The 26,117-nt window shown below is 40.7% G+C and overlaps 1 protein-coding gene across 6 annotated transcripts in view; it reads left to right on the top strand.

The window, feature by feature from the left end:
- Positions 1 to 9,488: 9,488 nt before the first annotated feature.
- Positions 9,489 to 26,117, top strand: part of RHBDD1 (rhomboid domain containing 1) — a 115,133-nt gene continuing 98,504 nt past the window's right edge. For 2 of the 6 annotated variants that reach the window (XM_082658179.1, XM_082658180.1), the window contains exons 1-2: positions 9,489 to 9,665; positions 14,106 to 14,192. The gene's annotated coding sequence lies outside the window, so the exon portion shown is untranslated. Of the gene's footprint in view, positions 9,666 to 9,703; positions 9,857 to 14,105; positions 14,193 to 16,487; positions 16,585 to 26,117 lie in introns of those variants that run through there. The other 4 variants (XM_082658182.1, XM_082658177.1, XM_082658178.1 and 1 more) reach the window with 3 other exon arrangements.

Genomic DNA, 26,117 nt, shown 5'->3' with positions numbered 1-26,117 from the left:
GTAAACATTTACGTGAATAAAAACAAAATTACCTTTTATGTGGCCACTGATGCATCCAATGCCAAGCAGTGCTATAGACACTTAATATTCAGAATAGAAATGTGGGGACTTCCCTGGTGGTCCAGCTGTTGAGACTCTGTGCTTCTGATGCAGGGGGGCCGGGGTTTGATCCCTGGTCGGGGAACTAGGATCCCACATGCTGGGAGGCCAAAAACATAACAAAACAAAACCAAGAAGTAGAAATAGTGTATTAGAAAGTTTGAACCATTAATCCCTCTGTCCACTAGCTTTGTGAGCTTTGCTAAATTACTTAGACTCTCTGACCCCATTTCCTCATTTACAAAATGGAGGTGAAGTGCCTGGCACATAGTAGACACTCAACAAATGGTGGCTAATAGTAGTTATAGAAACAGATGATTTGTACTGAGTGTTTACTGTGTGCCAGGCACTTTGATAAGAGGTCTCAATGCGTTACCTTACTTATCAAGTAGAGGTCACAGTAGTGGTAATAGTGAGATCTTACAGGATGTTAGAGGACTGAGAAAACAATTTTAAAATTTACTAAAATGGGCTTCCCTGGTGGCGCAGTGGTTGACAGTCCGCCTGCCGATGCAGGGGACACGGGTTCGTGCCCCGGTCCGGGAAGATCCCACATGCTGCGGAGCGGCTGGGTCCGTGAGCCATGGCCGCTGAGCCTGTGCGTCCGGAGCCTGTGCTCCACAATGGGAGAGGCCACAACAGTGAGAGGCCCGCGTACCGCAAAAAAAAAAAAAAAAAAAAACCAAAAAACTAAAATGATAGTTGTAAGAAAATAAAATCTGTATCTGAAGGTCTTAGCGGTAGAGAGTCAAGGGTTGTGTTAAAGTTCAGGGAATCCTGAGATGGTCAAGCTAACACCCTTCCCTTCTATAAGAGCTTTGAGGGGTACTCAGCCTCCAGCTCTCCCACTGAAGCACCGTCATTTCTGATGCTGAGATGACTATGGCCTCACCTTCTCCACACTCTCCCAAGAATCCAAGTCCCAAGAGAGAGCCTGTGACTGACAGCTTCCTACTTATATTTCTGCTCCATTAGATTGACTGAGAGTTGATTAGTGACAATTGATATGCAATTATAGTAACGGCCATAATAATGTCAGGATAATTAACCATCACAGGTCTACTGCAAGTGCATTGCTCCTATTTGTAGTTTTAGTAATACCTTATTACTTCCAGGACTTCTATTGGCCGTAGAAGGAACTCAATCATGATAGATTCTTAATTCTATATTCTTCATTTAAACCAATGAAAAGCCACTGAAGTTCTAAACCACCCATTTCCATATAAAGACTCAAAGACAAGATCATTGTAAGAATTTCTAAAACATGTTCACTGATTGCATTTTTATTATTAATTTTTTTCAAGTGGTATTTAGTATTCTCTGTATTTTACATCCATAATCTACAGCTAAGCTTACCCACTATTCTTCCAAAACTTTTTCCCATTCCTTTTAGTCCAGTATCTATATTATAATGCTCATACACCAAGAATATTGGACATAATGGCATACACTTTTCATTCCTTATTCTTTTTTTTTTGCGGTACGTGGGCCTCTCACTGTTGTGACCTCTCCCATTGTGGAGCACAGGCTCCGGACGCGCAGGCTCAGCGGCCATGGCTCACAGGCCCAGCCGCTCCGCGGCATGTGGGATCTTCCCGGACCGGGGCACAAACCCGTGTCCCCTGCATCGGCAAGCGGACTCTCAACCACTGTGCCACCAGGGAAGCCCATTCACTCCTTATTCTTGATCAAAATAATAACTCTGTTCATATGCTACACAAAACATAAATCACCCTAATGATTGATTCCTCATAATACTGTTCTCACTTCACTATTTTTTTGGTTTTTGGTTTTTCTGGTCTGGAATTCTCTTCCATTCACCTCAGTAGGTCCAATCCCACTTATACCTCAAGGAAACTATTCAAATTTCAACTCCACAAAGCATTCACTCATGTCTCCAGTTCTGGTCAATATTATCTTCCTTTAAAGTCTCAAGTTAATTTAACTAAAACTCATTAGAGCAGTTAGCTCTTTCTATCCAGTCTCACTAAAATTTACGTAGATCCCTCCACTCCAAGACTAGAAGTTCCTAGAGTATGGCATCCATAAACAACTTTGAGGTAGAATCTACATACCATAAAGTTCACCCAATGTCTGTGTATAGTGTGTCTTTGTGATCTTTATAAATTTATAGAGCTGGGTAACCATCTTCACAAACCAGTTTTAAACATTTCTATCAGCCCCAAAAGTTTTCTCATGTCCATTTACAGTTAACTCGGCTTTCACCCCCAGTTCCAAGCAAACACTGATCTGTTTTCTGCCTCTACAGATGTGCGTTTCCTGGACGCTTCGTATGATTGGAATTATGCAACATGCAGTCTTTTGGGTCTGGTTTCTCTCAATTAGCATACTGGGTTTTTTTTTTTTTTTTTTTTTGCAGTACACGGGCCTCTCACTGCTGTGGCCTCTCCCGTTGCGGAGCACAGGCTCCGGACGCGCAGGCTCAGCGGCCATGGCTCACGGGCCCAGCCACTCCGTGGCATGTGGGATCCTCCCGGACCAGGGCACAAACCCGTGTCCCCCGCATTGGCAGGCGGACTCTCAACCACTGTGCCACCAGGGAAGCCCTAGCATACTGTTTTTGAGGTTCATCCATGTCGTAGGATTAATCAGTAGTTTGTGTCTTTCTTATTGATTTATCTATTCAACAATTGATAAGCATTTGGACTGTTTGCAGTTTGGGGCTATTATAAATAATACTGCTTTGAAATTGGCACACAAGTCTTTTATGGACATGTGTTTTATTTCTCTTGGGTAGATTCCTAAGAGTGGAATTGCTGGGTTGTATCATACGTTTAACTTTTTAAAAAAGCCACCTATTTTCCAAAGTGGCCACACCATTTTACATCTCCACCAGTAATTCCAGTTTCTCCACATTCTTGCCATTACTGTTTTTTATTATAGTCACTGGGTGGGGGGAAGGGTGTTGTGTATCTCATTTTGGTTTTAACTGGCACCTTCCTAGTGACTAATGATGTTGGTGATATTTTAAACATGTTTATTAGTTATTCATGTATCTTCTTTGGTGAAGTTTCTACTCAACTCTTTTGCCCACTTTTTAATTGAATAGTTTATCTTTTTCTTGAGTTGTAAGAGTACTTTAAATATCCAAGATACAAATCCTATATCAAACATAAAATTTGCAAATATTTTCTTCCAATCTGTGGCTTGATTTTCATTTCCTTAGTGATATTTCTAAAAAATCAAATGTTTTTTTAATTTTGAGAAGGTCCAATTTATCATTTTCCTTTTGTGCCAGAGCTAAGAAACCTTTGCCTAATCTAAGATGACAAAGATTTTCTCTTGTGTCTTCTCGAAGTTTTATAGCTTTAGCTGTTATATTTAGGCCTATGTTCCATTTGGAGTTAATTTTTGTGTATTGTGTGAAGTATGAGTCCAAATTAATAGTCTTTTTTCATATAGATGTCCAATTTTCCAAGCATTATTTGTTGAAAAGACTATCTTTTGCCTTGGCAATTTTGTTGAAAATCAACTGACCATATATAGGTTTATTTAAATTCCATTCCATTGATCTCTATGCCTACTCTCACACCAATAATAACCTGTCTTGATTTTTGTAACTTTATAGTACATTTTGAAATTGAGTAGTGTCATTCCTCCAATTTTATTCATTTTCAAAATTGTTTTGGCTATTATAAACCTTTTATTCTAAGTTACAAAAATCAGCTTATCAATTTCTATCAAAAAAAAAAATCCTGCTAAGATTTTGAGATTGTGTTGAATCCATAGATCAATTTAGGAGAACTGCCATCTTAACAATATTGAGCCTTCCAGTCCATGAACATGGAGGGTCAATTTCTCTCAGCCATTTTAAGTAGTTTTCAGTGTATGAGTCTTGCACCTCTTTTATTACATTTATTTCCAAGCATTTTACTCTTTGTGATGCTATCTGGAATGAAATTATATTCTTAATGCTATGTTTGGAGTTTTAATTTGTAGTATATAGAGATACATTTTTAAAATTTTGATCTTGTACTCACAAGACCGTGCTACCTCACTTATTAATTCTAGTAGTGTTTGTGTGTGTGTGTTTTCTTCAAGATTTTTACACAGCATCAGGTGATCTGTGAATAAAAACCATCTTACTTCTTCATAGTCAATTTGATGCCTTTTATTTCTTTTGTTCCTTTACTGCACTGGCTAAAACTTTGAGTAACATTTTTATTGTTTTTTGTCTGAGTCGGGTCTTCATTGCTGTGCGTGGGCTTTCTCTGGTTGCGGCGAGCAGGGTCTACTCCTCATTCCAGTGCACAGGTTTCTCATTGCCGTGGCTTCTCTTGTTGCAGAGCATGGGCTCTGGGCGTGCGGGCTTCAGCAGTTGTGGCTCACGGGCTTAGTTGCTCCACGGCATGTCGGATCTTCCCACACCAGGTCTCGAATCCGTGTCCCCTGCATTGGCAGGCAGATACTTAACCATGGCACCACCAAGGAGGTCCCATTTCTATAGTTTTTAATATATTCACAGAGTTATGCAACCATCACCACAATAAATTTTAGAATATAAGTGGTGAGAACAGACATCCTTCTCTTGATCTTGATCTTAAGAGGCAAGCATTCACTGTTTTACCACTAAGTATGATGTCAGCTGTAGGTTTTTTACAGATGCCCTTTATTAGGAAGGAAGTTCTTTTTTAATCTTTTTTTGAGAGTTTTTAATCATAAGTGTGTTTTATTTTATCAAATGCTTTTCTGTATCTACTGAGCTGATATATGGTTTTTGTCCTTTAATCCAGAGGTCCCCAACCCCCGTGCTGGTACCAGTCCGCGGCCTGTCAGGAACCGGGCCGCACAGCAGGAGGTGAGCAGCAGGTGAGTGAAGCTTCATCTGCCTTTCCCCATCGCTTGCGTTACCGCCTGAACCATCCTCACCCCCTGCCCCCTGATGCCATCTGTGGAAAAATTTGTCTTCCACAAAACCGGTCCCTGGTGCCAAAAAGGCTGGGGATTGCTGCTCTAGTCTACTAATATGGTGTTTTACTTTTTTTTCCCCATGTTAAACCAACCTTGCATTCATGTTATATAGTCCCTCTTATGCACTGCTAGATTTGGTTTGCTAACCCTTTTTTAGAAATTTTTTTTTACGTTCATGAAAGATACTAATCTTTAGCTTTCTTTTCTTGTAATGTCATCTGATTTAATATCTTCAGAGAATGAGTTGAGAAGTGTTCTTTATTTTATAAAGAGTTTGAGAATCATTTTATCATTTCTTCTTTAAATATTTGATTGAATTCACCAGTGAATCCATCTGGGCCTGGGCTTTTCTTTGTGGGAATATTTGAAAGTATTAACTTAATTTCTTTACTTGTTATAGGACTATTATGGGTTGAATAGTATCACCCAAAAAGATATGTTGAAGTCCTAACCCCCAGGATCTCAGACTGTGTTCTTTAGAAATAGGGTCATTGCAGATGTAATTAGTCAAGATGAGGTCATACTGGATTAGGCTGGGCTCTTAATCCTCTATGACTGGCATCCTAGTAAGAAGAAGAGGCAGACACATGGGGGGAGAAGTCCATATGATGACAAAGGCAGAGACTGAAGCTGATGCAGCTGCAAGCCAAAGGAGGATTAGCTGACAAACCACCAGAAGTTAGGAAAGGTTAAGGAAGGATCCTCCAGGTCCTGCCAACACCTTGATCTTGTACTTCTAGCCTGCAGAACTGTGAGATATAAATTTCTATTGTTTTAAGCCACTCAGTTTGTGGTACTTTGTTGTGGTTGCCCTAGGAAATGAATACAAACTCTTTTCAGATTTTCTGTTGTGTTGATTCAGTTTTGGCAATTTCTTTCTAGGAATTTGTCCAACTCATCTACATTGCCTAATCTGTTGGCATAAAGTTATTTGTAGCCCCTTTTAATTTTGGTAGGGTGGGTAGTGATATCCTGCTTTCCTGATTTTAGTAATTTGTGTCTTCCTTTTTGGTCAGCATAATAAAGGCTCGTCAACTTTACTGACCTTTTCAAAGAACCAACTTTTATTTTCATTGATTTTATTTTTCCTCTTATCTATTTCATTAGTTTCCAGTATGACTGCTATTTCCTCCCTTTTGCTTGCTTAGGTTTAAGTTGCTCTTATCTTTCTAGTTTTTAAAACTGGAAGCCTAGAATATTACAACCCTTTTTCTTTTCTAATGTAAGTGTTTAAAGCAGCAAATACCCTTCAGATCACTCTTTTAGTTGCAACCCATAAATTTCAGTGTTTTCACTTTCATGCAGTTCAAAATATCTTCTGATTTCCTTTACTTCTCCTTCAGACCATGAGTAACTTAATTTGCAAATATTTGGGTGATTTCCCAAATTTCTTTCTATTATCTATTCCTAATGTAATTCCATTGTAACCAGAGGACATAATTTGCATGGTGCCAATACTCTTAAATTTACTGAGGCTTGTTTTATGGCCTAGCATATACACTATCCTGGAGAATGTACTTCTTAAAAAGAATATAAATTCTGCTGTCACTAAGGACAATGGTCTATACATATCTGTTAGGTTGATAGTGTTGTTCAAGCTTTCTATAGCCTTAGCAGTTTTCTGTCTAGTTGTTCTACCCATTATTGAGAATGTGAAATTAAAATCTCAAATTATTGTCTATTTCTACATTCATATCTAACAATTTTTGCTTCATGTATTTAGGACTGTTTTGGGTGCATGTACATTTCTAATTATTATAGCTTCTTGACATACTGACCTTTTTATTACAAAATGTCTGTTTCTAGAAATATATGTCTTAAAGTCCGTTTTGTCTGACATCATTATTGCCACTGCAAATCCCTTATGTTTGCCATTTGCATGGTCTATCACTGTTAAGTACTATTAGTCTTTTCATCATCATAATACATAATGCAACTTTGTACTTACTTTTATAGTTATCCTTTTATTAATTTGCAAGCTTTTTCGTAACAATAAAGCATAAATTCTTTGATGAGTTTCATACATCTTTCTGTATAGTGTTGGGTATAATAAATACTTGCTCCATTACAAGGAATTAGATACTAAACAAACTCCTCTTTAAAATAATAATCCAGTTGTGTTATTTGCTCATGGTGTTGTTGACTCATGTTTTCCCACCTTCAGTCCAGGTTTTGAAAGCTGTGAATGATACTCACCTGCCTTTCTCCCAGTTCCAATCCTAGATTTATGAAATGTACAAAGATTTTTTAACCACAACTCCTCTGTACTCAAGAATCACATTTTAGGAACACTCATTTAAATCAGATGGTTTAATCTCAGGTATCTTTGCTCTCCTGCAAAACTTTGATAAAAATAGAAAATTGTCCAGACAATTACACAGGTCTCAAATATCATATGTCATGTGCATAATCCTGTTTTTTCTCACAATAAAGATACAAGAATACTTTTGAGCTTTTAGGAATCATTATCTTACAAGGTAATTTAATAATTGCATAACTTTTGTGTTAAAACTTCTTCAGGCATTGATCTTTTTGGTATTTTGAAGCCTTGCCTCAGTAAAAGGATCTTGCTGATTGCCACATGTTAATGTTTAAGATATACAATTATTATCCAAGTGATCTGTTCGTCAGTTTAAATGGGGATTGAGTATGATACGTGTTGATTTCAACAGGCTTAAAAAAATTCTTGTCTGATCAACGAATCATATAGGACAAAAAAGGTCATTTTTTAAAACCTAGACTTTTTCTTTCCTCTTAAATGGCTATGAAATTTTTCACTGATGTCTGAAATTGAATAAAATTGCCTAAGCATACTCTTTTTTTTTTTGCGGTACACGGGCCTCTCACTGTTGTGGCCTCTCCCATTGCGGAGCACAGGCTCCGGACGCGCAGGCTCAGTGGCCATGGCTCACGGGCCCAGCCGCTCTGTGGCATGTGGGATCTTCCTGGACTGGGGCACGAACCCATGTCCCCTGCATCGGCAGGCAGACTCTCAACCACTGCACCACCAGGGAAGCCCGAACCTAAGCATACTCTTAATCCCCATATATAAAGACATTTTTATGAGATTACTGTATTGAGACTTCTTGATTTGTGGCTCCCTTAAAATCACGTCTGTATTTGATATATTCATATAAGGACAGGAAGAATGATGCAATTATAGAAAGGTGTAAATGGTGTTAGAGAATGGAAGATAAGGATTAACATTAATTAAACTGATGCATAATATCATGGATCAGGATAAAAGGGAATCCCTTCTTTTTGAGAAATTACTTTTATTTTTTCTAGGGAAATACACAAAATACTTCTATTGGCAATTCACCTCCACCCTTCAGTTGAATTTCTATTTCCAGAAATGCAGTTTCTCATTGTCAGCCAAACTTTCTGATCAGCGTATTGTTTTCAGAAGAAACGGATAACTTGTAAGGCTCAAGGAACATAGTTGCAAATTGCTAAGATTCTTCTTTATCACTTGAACGTCTGTTATATACCCTGCACGTGAGCCAAATCTTCATTTAAATTCCAAACTCCATAATAAACATTTCCATGAAGAATTCTTGCAATACACAATAACAAAAGATAGTCAAAACTCTTCTGATTTAGGCAGTTTTTGTTTAAGTAGACTATCTAAACACAGCTGCCACAACTTCCAATAAATACAGAGCAGCATAAAACCACTTGCACTTGGTTTCGTCCTTGGAAAAGACGCATCTTCCCCCTAGTTGTTAGAAAATTCCGTACCAAATAAGATAGTTTTCTCATATTGCATGAAATACAGCATTTAACTTAACCTGACTCCTACAACGCAACATAAAACCTGTTTCAGAGCAGAAACAGACCCATAATTAAAATTGCATCAAATGATACGTTCACAGAAGTACTTAACACCTAAAGCCTTAGACAGACAGACATAGAAATGCAGCCTCAGACTGAGACTTTGGGTTGTGAAATGTACACCCACGACCTTGTTTTGCTGGCCTGCTTTGTAACCGCGGGTTCCGCCCTGAGATGGGTGATGGGCCGCTCTAACTCATGAAGATTTCTGTCTCTTCCGCCATCCACTTCACAGGTAGTATGTGACTCCTCCACGCAACAGGTCCTGAGCCTGCGGCAGGGCTGGGGCCCGGTAGGGCAGTTTCTCAGTCGCCACGCGGCCCAGTCGCCGCATCTCCATCCCGCGTCCGGTCCCTCGAATGTAAGCCAGGCCGTTCGCTTGCTTTACCCGTGGTGGGCAGCCAATAGTTACTTATGGCAGAAGGAATATTATTATCTACGTGTCACTCGGAGCTTGGAGGACGAGTAGAAAGTACAAGCCCTCCACGCCGCGCTCGGCCGCGGTCCTTTCCCCGTCGAGCCTCCTCCAAGCCACCGCCACCGCACGCGGTCCTGGGTGCCAGCCCGCGGGGAAAAAAAGAGCGCGGTCGCGCGCAACTGAGCATGCGCCGCTGCCCGCCCGCCCCGCTTTACGGCCCTTCCCACCCTCCGCGGGGGCCGTGGGAGCTGCGTCGCGAAATCAACCACGCTCTCTCCCCGCCCCTCAGGCCGCTGGGACCTGGAGCGTCCGGGAGCGGGCGTCCGTGCGTGATGACGCACGTGGTCGCGAAGACGTGGGGACGCAGGCGGCCGTATAGAGCGTGAGTTTTCGCGTCTGTTCGGCGCCGATGCAGTCGTCCGTTGCGCGCCGCGTCTCTCGACTGTTCCCAGGGCCGCGGGCGCTGGCGGCGGCGGCGGCGGCGGCGGCGCTGCGGGAGGCCGTAGGCTTCCCTGGGGCCAGGCGGGGGCGGGGTTGGAGGCGCAGCCTCCGCTCCGTGGGAGCTCTCAACAGGTCCGAGAACTGGGAGGGAGTTTCCCGGAGCGAGTCTAGCGGGGGTCTCTTCATTTTCACTCGCGTCTCTGCTTGAGGCCGATCGCACAGGGAACGACGTGCCCAGGCCCTGGGTGGATGGCGTTGGCTCTGGGAGGCGCGGGGCGTGGGGGGGGGTGTGGTTTAAAGGGACGTTGCATCAGCGACAGCTTGTAGTTTCAGTTTCTCTTGGAAGAGTAACTCTGTTTCTCAGAACAAGTGTGTGGCAAACAATCCTAATCCTAATCTTAGTAGTGATATTTCTCCTAATACGGAACAGGAAATACACTAAGTGTATTTAATCCTTTTCTGTCCAGGCCTTAAAAACCTTTACAAAAACGATCAATTGCTTATATGATTTTCCAAACCGAGCATAAACTCAGTGTTACTGTCAAAATAAATTATTGCATAGTCATGATTGAGTCATCGAGATGGGTTGGTCTCTTTGCAGTGACAGCTGGACTTGGCTCTTTTTTTTCCCCCCTTTGGAATTGCTCCTTAAAAATCTGTCTTATGTCTCACATTTATATGCCACTTTTTGCTGTCCTAATAACCTTTAAATCTAAAAACTTCTAATTTGCTGCTGGTGTGGCAGGGCTTGGGAAAGCAAATAATCTTAGAAGAAGGCAGTGCATTGGGTTCCCAAATTGTTCCAGGGCTACCAGCATCAACGTCAGCGGGGAACTTGTTGGAAATGCAAATTTAGGAGTCTTACCCCAGATTTAGTGAATCAGAAATCTATTTTAACAAGACTTCGAATGGATGCCAAGGCACCTGTGTGCTAAAGCTTGCGAATTACTGGCCATAGTGATAAAGAACAGCCATTGTGAAGTCACAGAATGGAATTTGAATCCAGGTGAAACCTTTCTTAGGTGTAGGACCTGGGACAAATTAGTTAAAGGTTACTTCATAGGACTGAAAGTATTCAGTGTAAAAATGCAGGAAAAGAGTTTAACACAGGTGGAAAACAGAGATGAGATGTTATTAAGGAACTTGTTAGAACTGTCTAAAATAAGTACATAGACTGTGCTGAAAGGATTCTTCTTTGATTTAGATGTGGGTTGTAGTGCACAAATATTGTGCCTCTTCTGCTGCTTAGAGGGCAGTTTATTTTTATGGATTCTCATTATATTGTATACGATTGAGGCCGTCGAATGTAGGATATTCCGTTAATACCAATGCTGAAGTATTTTTAAGAACCGCATTAGTAATTGTGTTAAAGAGCAGTTTTTAATTCTTTGGCCTTTTGGTTTTTTCAGCTTCATTGTGCCTTCTTTTGACCCAGAATTTGGTAAAGAAAGTAGAGTGGATAACTGACCGGAGATCAGCCTTAGCCTTAGAGTTGAGAAGTATTATAGAGCAGTGACTTGGAAACGAGAGACAAAACTGAAGATGTTTCTGTCCTTTTTTCCCCATGTGTCGTACAGCTCCACGATAGCAAAGAAGTTCTCATCATATCTACTTACCTGTGTTTTCTGGAAGCATCACAGGAATTAAGTTAGATGTGCCCTCCATCTGCTGTTTTTACAGAATGTCAGCTGCAGTGTTACAGCTTTTTCCTTCCCCTTTTCAGGGGGTTGGTGTTGGGGGGTTAAAGAGAAATATTCGGGATTTGAAGCAGCTGACCTAAAGCCTAGACTCATTGTGATGTTGAGAAGAGTCTTAGCACCATGGCCGAAACAACAGGTCACTTTGATTAGAGTCCTCTGCTCCCGAGGCCACACCGTGGCTCCTGGGTATTGTGGGTGAGTTTTCAGATAACTGTGAGTCAGTTTAGATATTTATACCCTATAAATAATTTTGTTAATGCTAAATTAACACTGTCCCATCATGAAGTATTCACTTTTCAAAGGCCCCATTTTTCTTGTTCACTGTGTCAGAGAGGCTGATCTTTAGCGGTGGTTTGGGTCAGGCACACCCTGCTTTGAACCCCACCTCTGCTACATACTGATTGTGTCCAGTAGACAAGTTACATCCTCCCAGCCTGAATCTCCTTTCCTATAGAGTAGGACTCGTGGTGTGTGACCACCTCAGGACAGTGAATAAAATGAAATCAAGTGGAAAGCATGTCTGTTAACGCCGAGAGGCTCAGTAACTGGTGCATGTTGGACAGGGGAGAAAAGGTAGTTATTAACTGAAACCTAGCTTGATCTCATTCATTTCCTCGTAATATTTTTATAAATGAGGTAATTTTATTAATTACTTGATTGCGCTGCTTTTCTTTTTAAGCAAAATGCTGAAGAGCTTTCACAGTATTGTGAATGAGAGAAAGCAAACACTTTGGAGAAAGTTAAAACTCTAAACCTGGTAGAAAGGCACCATTTTCAGTTCTGTCAGCATAACAGAGCAACTTTCATAAATTGTTTTGAGTGTTTACTGGAAGGTCAAGGTCAGCGGGTGATTACTGTTTAAGTATCTACAGTTAGTTAATGGGGACAGTCAGCCACAGAAGGGGGCACTTTGTTACAGGAGATGAGACTTCACTGAAGACATGCACCAAAGAATAAGAAAATGCTATTATAGCTCTGAAATCATTATTTTTCAGTATGGATGCTTAATGATTGGAAAGTGAAGAGTTTTATGTTCCATTTTAAAAAATGATCAAAAAATCTCATATTTCTGTATATAGTGCATATGAATATGTGAGCATGGAAACGACTTGAAAGGTGTCATACTAGGTCATAATTTCGTTTACTTGGCAATGTATTGTAATATGGAGGTAGGGACAAATAATCTATACATTTAAGTAAAATTAGGTAAATGCATGTGTATGTAAAAATTCTTTTTAAAAACCATTACAAAGATAGAAATGCCTTAGAAAGATAGATGGCCTTTTATGCTGTAGCTCTAGTCATCTAAGCAGGGGGCCTCAGATTTTTTAGCAGGGGACCCTCTTTAGCAGCATCTTACCTGTAAAGCTCAGGAACTGAGAGGTTTTAAGAGAAGAGGGGTTGAAGGGCATAGGACCTGCCTGCTGGGAGCCTCCTGCAGTGACACTTCAAGGAGTCCGTGTGACAGGGTGTGAAACCATCTGTGGGGTAGAAATCCTCAGGAGATGAGCTGTACCTAAAAAGTCAGGTGTTGAGAATTCCTGAGTGGGATCCACAAACTTGTTCTGAAGACAACTCCCAGGGTTATCAGCAATGTCAGACATATGTATAGTTTCTCATGTAGAGAAGTGAGATCATTTAAAAAAAAAAATCCAGCCTTCAATCCGACCCATATTATATAAAAATAGGGAGGAATCTATGCACATTTTTTGAGAAATCATCTAAGTTTTTGCGGTACGCGGGCCTCTCACTGTTGTGGCCTCTCCCGTTGCGGAGCGCGGGCTCCAGGCCCGCAGGCTCAGCGGCCATGGCTCACAGGCCCAGCCGCTCCACGGCATGTGGGATCTTCTCGACCCGGGGCACGAACCCATGTCCCCTGCACTGGCAGGCGGATTCTCAACCGCTGCACTACCAGGGAAGCCCAGTTTTGTTTGTTTTTAAATCCCTCTAAGCTGTGACAGCTGTTACCACGGTTAAAACTTTAATATTTTAACTGGCTGTTGTTTAGCATTACAAATGACTCAAGGAAAAAGAAACAAGGAGTCAGTGGAAATATATTACTTGTGTTTACTGTCCTTTAGTATTTTGTTGTATGAAAGCAGCTGGTTTGCATTTATATGGTAAAGGGTTTTTCTTAAAGAGTTAATTTTTAATAGTGAGCTTTCATAAGAAAAACAATTTCAAATGCTAAGTATTTGCTAGATTGTTTTTAATAGCGATAGTAGTAATATCACATTGTCCTTTTTCACACATTGAGGAGGGTTTCCTGGTGACAGCTGGAGCATGGGGGAGGGGGAGTCACTTTCAATCAACCAGCTGCTCTCTGCAACATCATGATGGTGATATTTCAAAGCCCGTGGATAATTCTGGCTGCATTCAGAAGAGATAATGTATCAAATTTCTGGGAAGCAATAGATAGTGTGCAAGAGCCCTTTGGGATCTAGCTGGTAGCCAACTAACAATGCGTACATTCAGGTTTGCATGTTGGTATTATTTACCATCTCGTTTCTTGGACATTGTTACATGAGCATCATAATTATAAAGCAATAAAGTCTAGTTCCATGGGGGCAAAAGGCTCATTAGTTTATGGAGAGGAAGGGAGAATGGAAAACAAACTTGGGGGATGTGCTGTGTGCTTTTACATAATATGCTGTTTCATTTCTTCTTCCTGATGACTCCAGGAAGTAAGTGGAGTTTTCATCATCCATGGATAAGGAAACCGAAGCTCAGCAGTACTGATTATGTGATTTGCCCAAGGCCACGTGCTAGTAAGTGATGGCATCCAGACTTGACCCCATATCTAGCTTCAGATCCAGGAATGTTGTCATTACACCAACAGCTGTTTCTCCACAGTGTTCACTTGCTTATGCATTTTTAATCCAAAGTCACAATATCAGGATAGTATGAATGAAATTTAGATACATATTACAATGACTTCAGTTTTATATAAATAATATATAAGGGTGTGTGTGTGTTGGCAGCCACTTCTAATTTTGGAATTTTTTCCCTTGAAAGTCCCTTGAGCAACACTGTTAAAGAAATTTTGCTGTGTTTTTTATATTACAGATACCAGAAATTTTCAAGGATGTGTATTTTAATGAGTCAGTTGTGATGCTGAGCTTGAACAGATGTAGGAATAAATATTGTGTGTGCTGCCCATGTAGTAGAAGTTCCTTCACATGGAAGTATTCAGGGCTTCCTCTTTCTCTTTCCAAGGAATGTGAATTTTGTATTAATAAGGGACCTTTTTGCTTTCTAGATGTTCAGCCTGTGGCAGACCTTTGAGATGCTGTTTGTATACCCTCCACGTTTTGGTTCTCCTGTTAGCTAGAGTGTTGTATGTACTCTGAAAAATGAGAGTTGATGATGCTTGAAATAAACTAGGATCTGCTGCCAGCCCTTGGCAAATTCCCTAGTATCTGTGTAGGGTTATTTGACTACAAACAACAGAAATTAAGTTAACTAAGTTATCCAGATAACTTATTCAAGAACAAGAGGTTTATTGGAAGTATATGGATGAGCTCAGAAAATCTACAGAAAAACCAAACCACAGGACTGCAGCCAGATGAGCTCTTGAGGCTTGGGTAGACTTTGATAGATCTGGAAAATTCTTTAAGTTAATGTTCTGAGTATCAGATCCAGAATTTGTTGGTCTTAGTGTCTCTGCAAAAGTGTTAGATTCCAGGAAGAGAGTTATTCTTCCATTCTTGGTCACTGTTACCCTTGAATCAGTGTAGGAAAGGCATCCTGGATTTCTGGTTCCCCCCCCCAGGACCACATCCAATGGGGGTGAGAGGCGTCTCTCACCTGTTACTGAAAGAATGAGGTGTTAATGCCGGGCAGAGAAAAAGAAAGGAAACAAAGCCCAAGCCGTCCCCACCACCTGGTAATTAGTGGACGTCCTGTGTGCTTGTGGAACGTGCACAGCTCTGTCGCCTGGCATGCTTCTCCCCTCTTGGCCAGTTCTTGTGTTGGGAGGATTTCAGTTACGTAAATAGTTCACTAACATTTCTTACATGAGTTAGTTTAAATGGGGTTATGGCTATCACTTTTTCATTGACTTTAGGTAGACAAACAAAGAAATCTGGTGTGGAGCGAACCTCAGAGTAGAATTACTTAAATCTTCTTGAAGGGAATGATGGTGGGATGCTGGCATTGCTGCTCCCTGTACGTCTCCTGGTTTAAGGACCTACGTCTGCAGGGCTGTCAGTTGGAGAACTTTAATGAGCCCTCGTTAAACTAAAACTTGTAGCCCGTGAGAGAGGGAACCAGCTTATGATTGATATTGGAAATCATAAGCGGTGATGGATCAGAATTGGAGTTGGCACTAATTCACCTCACTGTGGAGCAAAAGTCAAGATTATATACAAAATCCAGTATTCCATTTTTCACGTATAAAGATAATCTAATCATTTCTGTTAAGACTATAACCCTTTAAAAAGGAGGGAAAAATAAAAAATTTTGCCATCTGACATATAGAGTTTTTTTTAGTCCTAAAATGGAGGCTCATTAAATTCTCAAATGTAATGGTAATTTAAAGATAATGTTGACAAAAACTCTGATTTGAGATTTTATTACAAAATTTATCTTAGTTAAAAAAAATCGTTTCTATTTTCATGTGCCTTCCACACACCCCATCATACTGTTTTTTTAAAATGTATGTGTAATTGAATCACATGATGCAGTTTAAAAATGTAGGATCGTAGCCCAGAAAAATGCTAATTGGTTACTAAGTTATAAAGACACTTTAAAGCTATTTAAAATTTTTAATCTTAAGCCTTATTTTATGTGTTGATATGCATTAAAAACAGTATCATTTCCCAATTTATGATTTTATATATATAATCTCATTTAATCCTCACAACACCGAATATGGCTGCATTATCTCCTTGTACAGATGAGGAACCAGTAGTTAAATAACTTTCCTAAGGTCACATGGCTGGCGTATTGTGGAGCTCTTACCAAAGTCCATGACCTTAATTACTGACCTCTACTGCAAACGTTAATATTGCTAGCCCTGTGTATCATTTTGACAAAAAGCACTGTGATGTTTCTTTTTCCAGAATCTGTCTGTTTACCCCAAGTTCCCTGACAACTTCTTTATGTTTGGAAACTGTTCAGATGTGTTGTGTTATCCATCATCTTGTGCTTCTGTTTGCTGTGAGTATGGCAATAGCTCCTATATTGCACAGTGTGCCCTGTGAAGCCTTTTGTCATTTATGCCTTAAAGCAGTCTGACAGCTTCTCATGTTGAATTCAGCCAGGTTGCTTTTCATTTAACAAAGCTAAGTGTTGCTTTCTAGGTGAAAAATAATTAAATGCTTTTAAAGATGTATTTGATTAACAGGAGGCTGATCTGTGTAAATTAATTACAACTGTAATGATGTCATAGCCTTGTCTTTTGTTATTAACCAGGTAATTGACCAGAAGTTTGGAAGCTTATTGTAACTGACAGCGGTTTGACCTTGTATGCTGTCTAGAAGTGAAACATGCACAATGCATGTAAATGCAGTTGGTTTTTTGAGCTTCATGTGTTGTCAGAGCATCTGATCTTGGGTTCTTACTTCACTCTTCCCTTACTTCTCTGCTGAAATTGTTACACTCGAACTGAATATTGTACTGATATCTCTTACTAAAAGCATCTGACCAAACACAAATGTTGTCTGTGTCCTTGAATAACTATAATCAGACACGAAACCTTGGCACATTTAGGACATAAAGTCAAGTAAACAAATGCCAAAATTAAATGAACCTTGGTTTTAAATTCCATGTGAAGGAAGGTAAAACAACTTTTGGGAGAGAAGACATAAAGGGAAAAATAGTGTGCATATTTGCTAGGTTGAAGGAGAATTTTTCCCTTTTATTCTAATTTACCTAAGAAAGTTCAGAGAATGTGGTGTTTAAATATTTGAGTGATGAGAGCCTCTAACTTGGGTGATTTTGGTTAAAGAATGGGATGGTAGGAATAAAGCACAAAGTGGATGTGGGATAACAATGGCTAATGAGCAGCAGTCCCTGGGTGCAGGCTGTCCTCCCTCCCACATGCTTTAGACTAGAGGAAGAGTCAGCTCTGCCAGAAGGGACATAGGCATTCCTAAAACCACCATACTATGCGAAATCACGCAATAAAAACCATAGAGCTATGGTGCAAAGGGTGTTAGGAGCAAAACACTCAAAAAGGTTGTCAGTGGCACATTACAAAAGAAAAGATAGAAACCTAATAAAATGGCAGCACGGTTTTACACCTGTTAAATGATTAAGAAACGCAGAAGTACATAGAAAGATGGCACTCTACCTTCAAAAAGTCCTGACCTTTGCTTTCAGAAGCGATTGTCAGAAGGATTGCAGCTTGTGAATTATTGTCAAGTGGTGGAAGAAGGGTTATCCGGATTGGATGTCAAGTCATAATTGCAGATGTGGATGGGTGGAACTCATAAAATACTCAGCAAACTGAGGTAGCTTACTTCAGCCGGGTGCAGTTTCCTGCCTTCACCTGGGGCTTGTGCTGATGAAATTGTGCACAATCAGATGCAAAATTTGCATCGTGCTCCAATTGTTCCTTGATATATATTGATTGCATTTGAACAAATTTGCTTGTTTCAAAACAAGCACTATAGCAGAACTGATCGGCCTAATGAACTTAAACTTCCCTAAGCATATTTCACATATTTCCTGTCTCTGTGCTAGCAGCACATGCATGCTATTTCCTCTCTTTAAAATACGTTTCCTCCTTTTAATTACTTTCTTTCAAAGTCTGGTGCAGGTGAGGAAGCTTCTCTGAGATATTCTCTGAATTGAATTAACTTAACCTTTTTTATATTGGCACATATTTGTACATTATTTGCCCATTTCCAGGTAGTGTAGGTTCTAGAAATGACTTAAGACAGAAGTTAGTAGTAAAGGGGGAAAAATTAGCAACCAAATGGCTGAGTAGCTCTCAACAGAAGAAAGCATGCGTGTTTATTAGGTGAAATTAAGTTTTTCTAGCGCTGATGGGATTTTGCACAAGGAACAGTAAAGTCGGAACAGTGTTTTACAGCAATGTGAAAATGATTACTCTGTGGCTGTCCCTTGGGTGAGTGAGACCTATGTCAAGGCCTAATATGAAGGTGCATTTCTACAAAAGTCATTCTTCAAAGGCAAAGTGACGTAGTCTGACCATGCAACATTTGGAGATTTGGCAAAACACAGGGCTAAAAGTTGGGAAAGTGTTCCTTTATATCCGTAATTCTTAAAAGGTAGAAAAGATGTTTTTGCTTCTCTGTGGCTTCCTTCTCAGATTAAACCTTACTTTGCAGGATAGGGCCTGGGGGTGAAAGCATGCCAAGCAGGGAACACTTCACATCCCCCCGCCACATCCCTTTCTTTCCAGAGTTCTTGCCAGGCAGATGCCTGGTCCTGGGGGGAAAAAGTCAGAGAAGGCACAGGGGCTTCTGTTCCTCAGCTTCTCTATTTGTATAGAGTATATCCCCAGATGAGAAAAGTGACGTTTGGATTATTGTTACTTTTTTCGTTTTTAATTTGATTTTAAAAACAGATTTTTGTTGTTGTTTTTAAAGCTATGACCATGATAACAGTTACCAAAAGAAGCTGGGTATTTGAACATTGCTTTGTACTACTCTCTTAAATATAGATCTACAAGTTAAGTTGTATCAAGAAACAATTACATTTGGTAGAGTAAAAGTTTTATGTTCTGAGATTTTCTACATTTGAAATATTTCAAAATGCATATACATTTTGGTGTGTTTAATGGAAGTCACCAACTGCACTTTCTTAGGAAAAACAATTCTTTATGCTCAAATAATGTCTTTCCTAATTCTTCTGGTGGTTGAAGTGTCATATCTCTTATTAAAGGACCATAGGAGTGACTTCCTGTTTCACCTCTGACATGTAAGGAGCTTGGAGGTCATCACCCCTGTCCTCACAACAAGAAAAACCCTGAACAGACTGAAAATCAGTGACTTTTCTTAGATCCATCAGAGAATTGAGGTCACAGGGCAAACTATCACGCCCAAATCTGGAGATACAAGCTCATTTTGAGAATCACAGCCCAAGATCGTGCACACAGTGGCAGTGCCCAGTGATGAGTAACTCAAAGAGATGGTTAGAACTTGGGCTTATATAGCATCTGAACAAAAGAACAATACTTTTTTTTTTTGGGGGGCTGTGTTGGGTCTTCATTGCTGCATGCAGGCTTTCTCTAGTTGTGGTGAGCGGGGGCTGCTCTTCATTGCAGTGCGCAGGCTTCTCATTGCGGTGGCTTCTCGTTTCGGAGCACAGGCTCTAGGCGCACAGGCTTCAGCATTTGTGGCACACAGGCTCAGTAGTTGTGGCTTGTGGGCTCTAGAGCACGTGCTCTAGAGCGCAGACTCAGTAGTTGTGGTGCATGGGCTTAGCTGCTCCACGGCATGTGGGCTATTCCTGGACCAGGGCTCGAGCCCGTGTCCCCTGCATTGGCAGGCAGATTCTTAACCACTGCACCACCAGGGAAGCCCGAACAATACATTTTTAGAGAAGTGACAAGGCAAAGGAAAAGGACTTTGAGTTTCTAGGGCAGCAAATGGTAGGAAGGCAAATAGGTGGGGGAACTAATGGAAGATTAGGGCTAGTTAGTAAAGTTTGTTGTGTAGATTTTTTTGGAGCCAGTTGTAAGGTTGTCTCTGGTGATTAACTTTTGTCATACCTGGTGGGGGGGGGGACACCTTCACAAATTCATGTCCTGCTTTTAAGCAGATGGGGGGAAGCAGAGAGCTTTAGTTGTATCTGCTTTTTCTTAATTGCATTCAGCTCAAGATAATCCTTATGCCAAGTGGCATATTTGGTGTTGCACATTCTGCTGCCCTACAATCAGCTTAGCTGGAACTGAACCACTGATGGCAGTAACTCGTTGGAACACTTTAACAGTAGTTTTGACAAACTGCTGGAGTATGAGTGTAGGCTGTCTTGAGAGTTGAAAACTCGCAGCTTTTCTGCAGACAGACCTGACTCACAACTTCATTTTAAGAACAAGGACTCTGGAGCCAGATTATCTTGGTTAAAATCCCCACTCATCTGTAAAATGAGGAAATAATACCTGCCTCATAGAGTTCAGAGGGTTGAATGGGATATGCCAGATGACAAAACTAAAACGATTTAGTAATGAGTTTGATATCATTTATTCAAAGGAAAGCAGTCCATAGATTGGGGGAGTAGAGCGCCTCACAAACAGTGGAGCATTCTTCCCAGGGGATTTTGGGCCAGAGTGAGTTTTAAAGAATGTTAGAAAAGTCAACGAAAAAAACAGGATGTGGTTGGCTAGGGGGTGGGGGGTTTTCCTTTTGAGGCCAGCAGGGCCTCCTTGCCAGGGTAAGCTGACCTGGAGGATGGTGATTGGCATTAGGTTTCCTGCACAGTGAGGCAGTTCCCATAAAGGCAGGCTGACTTAAGGTTAGACTTGTGACATGGGCTGGACCACTGGGACGGCCTTCATTTTGTGGGTCCCAATATATGAATTAACTTTGTCAGGTAATGGCACACGTGTAAAATTTGAGAACAGTACTACCAAAGATGAATTAGTACTATATAAGTGTGTAACTTTAGCCAATGATTTGACTTTTTTATTTCACCAGTATTGAGGAAAACTTGAAATCAGTAGCAAATGGGTATTTCTGTTTCATTAAAACAATAGCTGAGATTTAATATGTTTACTGTGTGCTTGGCATTATTCTAAGCACTTGGTGTTTTCTGTTTGTTTGTTTGTTTTAAATTTATTTATTTATTTTTTGGCTGTGTTGGGTCTTCGTTGCTGTGTGTGGGCTTCCTCTAGTTGCAGCGAGTAGGGGCTACTCTTTGTTGTGGTGCACGGACTTCTCATTGCCGTGGCTTCTCTTGTTGCGGAGCACGGGCTCTAGGCACGCGGGCTCAGTAGCTGTGGCTCGCAGGCTCTAGAGCACAGGCTCAGTAGTTGTGGCGCACAGGCCTAGTTGCTCCACGGCATGTGGGATCTTCCCGGACCAGGGCTCGAACCCGTGTCCCCTACATTGGCAGGTTGATTCCTAACCACTGCGCCACTAGGGAAGCCGTTCACTTGGTGTTTTCAGTCATTTAATCCTTACAAGAATTCTAGGATCAGATTTAACTATTATTACTATTCCATTTTCATAGCAGGAAACTGAGGCTTAGGTTAAGTGACTTGCACAAGTTAACACAGCTCTTAATGCTAAAGCCAGTCATTGGGACCAGTTTAGACTCCAGAGTATGTGCTCTCAAACCCCAAGGTACCCGGGAAACACAGTTTGGTAGAGATGATAAAAGGCCTCTGGTGACAGCCTGTTGGCACTGGTGGACAGTACATGTGGAAGGCATTGTGGAGGGCGGTGAGCAGTGACGTGGTCAGGGAGCCCGACATTAAGGATGCAAGTCTAGAGCTGGGCTTTGAAGGTTGGGGAGAAAGTAAATGGGTTGAGAGGACGAGGAGGGGGTATGTCGCTGGCGGTGCTGTCAGGACCCTGCCCGCATCCTCACGCCCTTAGTGTGCCCTGGTGGACTCCCAGCCTCCAGCCCCTGCGGTTCTTCACCTGAGTGTTTTCTCTGACCCCCTGATGCCCACTTTTCCTGCTGTAGCAAGTCACAGGTGACAGGGAGTTAAGGCAGACCCCTAGCCCTTTGGCAGTTAATACTGAGGCAGATCTAGTCTGGCTCCTAGAGTTCCCAGTGAGATTAAGCCTGTCCCCCATAGAGATGGCTCACTTGATAACGCATGCATCTTAGTGGCTCTCATTATTGCCCAAAGCAATACCTGACTTAAAATGTGTGGCTCTACCTTCTCTCTTTGGTAAGATCTTATTTTTCATAGAAGGAAGCCTTTCTACATGAAAAGTGTTGAAATCATCACCCTTTTAATCACTTTTTTTCTCATGTTATTACTTAAAATAGTTCTAATTAAATTTTACACCATATAAGTAGAAGTTGAACTAAAAATGAAACATTGTTTTAGTCTTTTCTTAGTACTTAAAAAAATTCTCTTAAACTTGAGTTTACCCACCAAGAAGCAGTTATGTGAAAGAAAACTAGGTGATACCTTGTTTAAGGGTTTCTACTGAGTTAAAAAGGATTGGCTGTGAAGCAGAAGTTTGAACTATTTCCTGGTCTGCCTCTAGATCACAGCCTAGAATTTCAAAAGATTTTTATTTAACCCCTTATAGACAATCAAGGAATTTGTTATGTGCTGTGGAAGTGTGGACGTTTGCTTCTTGAGTGATGGACAGGCAGGGCCATGGAGGCCTCTCAAAGGTATAGATAGGGGCTTCCCTGGTGGCACAGTGGTTGAGAGACCGCCTGCCGATGCAGGGGACACGGGTTCGCGCCCCAGTCCGGGAAGATCCCGCATGCCGCGGAGCGGCTGAGCCCGTGGGCCATGGCCGCTGGGCCTGCGCGTCCAGAGCCTGTGCTCCGTGGTGGGAGAGGCCACAACAGTGAGAGGCCCACATACCGCAAAAAAAAAAAAAAAAAAAAATGGTATAGACAGTAGCAGCAAGGCTTGCATTTGTGAGAGGCAGAAGGCTGAAGGGCTTGCTAGAGAAGCAGCGCCGTCTGGTGGGAAGAGCTGCATTTGAGTCCTGATAGTCCAGTTTAAGAGCATATTGTCACCTTGGGTTCTTTATATCAGAAAGAAATGGAATTTCTATCTGTCTTTGGCGGTTTCATGCCAAAATTGCTGAAAGGATTTCCATTAAATTGGGCACTTATGTTTGGAATGGTCAGGCTTAAAATAAAAGCTATGGGATGCATGTGAAATTCACTTTGGTGACCTCTGGTGGTGAGAGAGCCCCATGGGACTGCCCATCTGTGGAGATAGCCACACTTATTTAGCACCTTGGACAGAGAAATTTAACATCCCCAGAAAGTCTCAAGTCTTCACTGAGCTCCTTCTTACCTGGACAGTTCTACAGAGCAGGCTTCAGAGTGGCTAAAAGGACAGTAAAGTGATTTGTTTGGTAAGTGCTGGGTAGATCAGCTAGTAGATGACATGGAACTAACTTTGTCTTCACCAGATTGTGAGAATTAAGTGAAATGAAGCAAGTATACTTAACTACTTTGTAAACTATAAATAATTGTATAAATATTAGTTATTATTGGGAAAGGTATATAAATATTACAAGACTAAAGTATAGGCTGAAATGCTTGAAGTTGATCAGATGATGACTTTATATCAGTTAATACCTATAAAGTCCTTATTATGTTTCAGGCATTTTTCTATGTGTTTTACATATACTAACTCATCAACAACTCTATGAGGCAGGTCTTAGTATTGTTAGTGTCTGTTTTATAAGTGGGGAAACTTAGGTAAGCTTACATTGATTAAGAAATTGCCCAAGGTCATACAATTCCAAGCAGTTGAGCCAGGATTTGAACCCAAGCCATTAGGCTTCGAAGTCTGTTCTGTTAACAGTGATACTGTTCAGTCTTACAACGATGAAGTACAGAAGGCTGATCTAGGTAAGAAAGCACGGTGGATTGAGGGTGGGGATAATATGATGAGATTGGATTTTAAGCAAACCAAGTCAGGTGTTATATAAGTAAGATTGGGGGAAATGTGTCAGGTGATAAGGGTCTGACCTTTGGTTAGGTCTGTCACCACATAACATGTGACCTTATTGATGGCTGCTTACTTGTCTGGAACATTCTTTAACTTCTTAGGTTGTTTTGGTGGTCTTAAATCCTAACTCCCTAGAGGTCAGGTCTTTTGCCTTCCACGTGGATGGCATTGATACTTAAGACAAGCCTTGTAAAAGACAGTTGGACATTGTTCCACAAAGGTATGGGAAATTTTGTATTTGTTTTCATTTTGAGAGATGGTATATGAGGGGAAAAAGGGAAGGAGGAGCTCCTGTGTGTTAAAAGCTAGGTCTTGTGTGTTTAAGCTAGGTCTGGTGGCTTAAAATCAGAAAGATTTAGCCCATTGGTCTTTGAGAGAGAATTTAGTGGTTGTCTCCAGCTGGGTAAGACAATTTCTTATATGGTTATGATGATGACGTCTGTGAGGTTGGAGAACCATCGTATAAATGGAGATCTCAGCAGCCTTCAAAAGGGGGAAGTGCTCTCAATTCCCAATTTCTTCTGGAACAGAGTCCAAGTTGTAGATATTTCCGTGAATAGATACTGGAATGTAATTACTGAGTGTCACAATATTCATGAGGACTAGATTCCCATTAGCTTCTTAATATAATTTGATTCCAGTTTTCATTTTTTATTCATGAAGTCAGTTTTCATTCGATTGACCTCATTTCTTTGTATCTCTCTGCCTTTAATGTGAAATAAGAAAACAGAATCCTACGCTGATTCTCTTTGATTTTTATCATTAATGTAACTCATGAAGCCATGTAACAGATTTCAATGGCCAGAAAAAATTTGTCATTTATGTGCAACTTGTCACTAAATGATGATGGTGCTCTGACACAGATTTCATACTGCGCCCCCAGAGCTCCCCATTTACTGATCAACTCAGGTAGATGATGCATTCCGGTGAATTGAACAGGGTGCAGTGGTGTGAAGCCAGACCATCTGCTATTACATTTAATATTTAAATACTAAGTTTTAAAAGTATAATTCACGTTATTGATATAACTGTGTATTGCATTTAACGACTGTGATCACATTGAAGCTATGTAGGCTCTTTGAAATGCATTCATATATTTGAAAAGAGGAACAGATTACTTCACTAGCATTCAGTTAATAAATTCTTGTTTTCCACTAAATGCAAATACATATTATACCGTACCATTTTCTTATTTTCAAAAATATCTTGAAAATCTGCATTTTGTAATTGGGTTTTCTTGAGGCCTAAGGAAGCTAATGCCTTTTAGGAAAAATAAAATTATGCTAAGATATGTTATTGGAAGAACAAAGGATTTTATTATTGTGCTAGACTAAAACGTTCTCATCTATTGGCCCTATAGTAACAGGTGGGGAAAACAGTCTCTTATGTTTGGATTAAAAAAGCCATGAATGAAAAGATTCCTGAGAGAGTTACGGGAGTGAGAAGAAATGATCCAGTTCATTTCATCCCTAAAGAAGGTAGACTGTACTAAAACAGTAAGAGAGAGAAAAAAATGCATCTAGTTGTTTTGTGAATATTTTGCCCAAGTCAATGTGGTATTTATGACGCTCTAATTTGTTGTTCAGCTCTTGTAATTTAAAAAGTTTTCATGTTTAGCATATCCAGTCTGCTTTTTCCATAGCTTTTTTGCTTTGTTTGAAGTGATAAGTCATACTAACCCTCTGCGTCTTTCAAAAAGATTTTACAGGGTTTAGAGTCAAATGTGTTGGCCTAAGCCCTGCCCCTGCTACTGAAGTGCATTCACATTCACTTTTAACCCATCACAGTGCAGGGGGATGGTAGTGCTAAAATCCTGGCAGTTTAACCAGGGTGATTTCTTCATGGTTTCATCTTTCTTTCTGAAGCGCTTGTTAAACTATTTCTTGGAGGGGGATGGCGTGGGGGGAGGTTGAGAGAAGGGACATGTTTTTCTGTATGGTTACGTGTACCTATGAACATGCATATTTATATTTTAAGCAATGAAAATTTAAGCATTTGCTCAACATCATTAGTCACTAGGGAAGTGCAAATCAGTACCGCTTCACACCCATTAAGATGTTTATAATAAAAAAGATGGATAAAAGCAAGTATTGTTGAGTATATATGAGTATGGAGA

This window comes from Grampus griseus (genome assembly GCF_964374135.1).
Source record: "Grampus griseus genome assembly, chromosome: 7".
NCBI lineage: Eukaryota > Metazoa > Chordata > Mammalia > Artiodactyla > Delphinidae > Grampus > Grampus griseus.
Note: the sequence above shows the minus strand (reverse complement) of the source record. Positions and strands in the feature narration are given on the sequence as shown.